This window comes from Otolemur garnettii, unplaced genomic scaffold (assembly GCF_000181295.1).
Source record: "Otolemur garnettii isolate 467f Iridium unplaced genomic scaffold, OtoGar3 scaffold00184, whole genome shotgun sequence".
Taxonomy (NCBI): Eukaryota; Metazoa; Chordata; class Mammalia; order Primates; family Galagidae; genus Otolemur; species Otolemur garnettii.
The window spans coordinates 2,976,693-2,979,176 of record NW_003852579.1 but is presented as its reverse complement, the minus strand read 5'-3'; the positions used below and the strand labels follow the sequence as shown (position 1 = coordinate 2,979,176).

The following is a 2,484-nucleotide window of genomic DNA, read 5'->3' as shown; positions in this document are numbered from 1 at the left end:
GAGCCTGTCTTCCTGCGTCAGCAGACGACCTGCTGTGTCAAGCAGTTAACAGGCGGGACCTACTGCCACCTGCAGCCGCCGGGAGCTTCCACACTAGCGTCCCCGCCAGCACTTGTCCGTCACTCTCCCGGCGCCAGTCGGTTCCTTCCCAGCCAGCATTGCGCATATTTGCATATAAACTGCGTCCTTGCATTTACTTCTAAATAAAATCGGAACACATCATAGATTCGTCTTGTAAACGCTTCCCTCCGGTTTAGAGGAAACTGGAATTTCCTCACTCAACTTCAGGACCATCAAGTAGGAAGTTGTTTAGGTTTTGTTTTCACCTTTACCAAAACATGTATTTGCCAACACTGCCACCTTGTTCGGGCTGTCGCTTAGGCAAAAAGGGCTTCTGTCGTGAGTGGCACACGTGGGGCAACTCAACTGCTGTTCGTGCGGAATCGACATCAAGAGATTTCGGAAGCATAATTTTTTGGTATCTGGGCAGCTGGTGATCGTTGGTCCCGGCGCCCGTGTTTACTGTGAAGAGAAAATAAGAATTATTCTTGAGATTTTTCTTTCTACGCATAAAGTGCAGTTGAAAATGATGGGTGTAGGTGGCGCTTGTGCGATGAGCATAGAGCTGGCCCCACATATCAGCCTTCTGGGTCGGAGGATTCGAACCTAGTTCCACCAAAAACAACAAATCAATAAAACTTAAAAGAAAGCAATATTAAGTGCACTTTCAAGTTGCTGAACGTGTAACGTAAATGCGGAGCGTTAGGTTTCTTTTTTATTTTAAAGATTTTAGAGTTAACTTCATGAGTTTCTTGGTTCTTTCATAAGTAACTCCAGTTAAAATAAACACACTTAAGGGCGGCGCCCGTGGCTCAAAGGGGTAGGGCGCCGGGCCCATATGCCGGAGGTGGTGGGCCTGGCCAAAAACTCCCTCCCCCCAAAATAGTAATAATAAACAACAAAAAAAATAAACACACTTACAGAGTGGGGCCTGTGACTCAGTGAGTAGGGCGTCGGCCCCATATACCGAGAGGGTGGAGAGTTTGGGCCCGGCCAAACTGCAACAGAAAAATAACCGGGCGTTGTGGTGGGCCTCTGTGGTCCCAGCTACTCGGGAGGCTGAGGCAAGAGAATGACCTAAACCCAAGAGCTGGAGGTTGCAGAAACACACTTATAAAAAACATTAAAAAACAAACACAGGGCGGCGCCTGTGGTTCAAGGAGTAGAGCGCCGGCCTCATGGTGGGTGTCGGGTTCAAGCCTGGCCCCAGCCAAAACTGCAAAAGGAAAAATAACCCACAAAATTATTTTATTTGTATTCTTATTTTATTTTATTTATTATTTTTTTGAGACAGAGTCTCACCATGTCGCTTTCGGTAGAAGTGCAGTGGCGTCACAGCTCACAGCAACCTCAAACTCGGGCTCAAGCCCTTCTCTTGCCTCAGCCTCCCAAGTAGCTGGGGCTACAGAGTGGGCCACAACGCCCAGCTATGTTTAGAGATGGGGTCTCTTGCTCTTGCTCAGACAATCCACCTACCTTGGCTTCCTTTAGTGCTAGGATGTGACCCACCGTGCCTGGTAAAGTTATTTTTCTTTTCTTTTTTTGCAGTTTTTGGCCAGGGCTGGGTTTGAACCTGCCACCTCCGGCATATGGGGCTGGCGCCCTACTCCTCTGAGCCACAGGTGCTGCTCGCAAGTTATTTTTCTTTATACTTTTAAAAACTTTTTGTTGGCTCAGCGCCTGTGGCTCAAGTGGCTAAGGCGCCAGCCACATACACTTAAGGTGGCAGGTTTGAGTCCAGCCCAGGCCCGCCAAACAACGATAACGGCTGCAACCAAAAAAATAGCCAGGCATTGTGGTGGGCGCCTGTGGTCCCAGCGGCTTGGGAGGCTGAGACAGGAGACTTAGGAGTTGGACGTTGCTGTGAGCTGTGATGTAACAGCACTCTACCCAGGGGGACAGCTTGAGGCTCTGTCTCAAAAAAAGAAAAAAAGAAAAAGAAACTTTTTGTTAAAAGTAAGACACACACACAGGGTCTCTATACAGGCTAAGATCATCAATACCATTGTTGTCACATCTTCTCCAGTAACACACGTGGAGCTGTCATCTTATGGTCACAATGATTTCTTCTAAAATACCTACTGAGGACCTGGCCTGCGGCTCCTAAGGAGGTGTTACGCTTTAGGAAATCTTATCCAGACCTAAAGGTAGCAGTCCTTGGGTAGAAATGTTTACACTAGCATTACCACAAACATGTGAGTAATACATTGCTTTAGCAAGTTATGTTAGCTAAGATATCACTAGTTAGAAATTTTTCTGTCCATGGTATTACCTAAAGGAATGGATGTGGGTGGGTATGAACTGTGTGTCTTTCCCAGTTGCATGAATTTTTGGAAACTAGTTATAGTACCTGAGCAGATTTTTTTTTTTTGAGACAGAGCCTCAAGCTGTCCCTCAAGCCTTAAGCCATGGCATCACAGCTCA

The 2,484-nt window shown here is 47.0% G+C and overlaps 1 non-coding gene across 1 annotated transcript; it reads left to right on the top strand.

Moving 5' to 3' along the window:
- Nucleotides 1-383: 383 nt before the first annotated feature.
- On the top strand, nucleotides 384-517 carry LOC111721796. The gene has a single exon (XR_002770812.1). It is a non-coding gene; the product is annotated as a U11 spliceosomal RNA (small nuclear RNA).
- The last annotated feature ends 1,967 nt before the right edge of the window (nucleotides 518-2,484 follow it).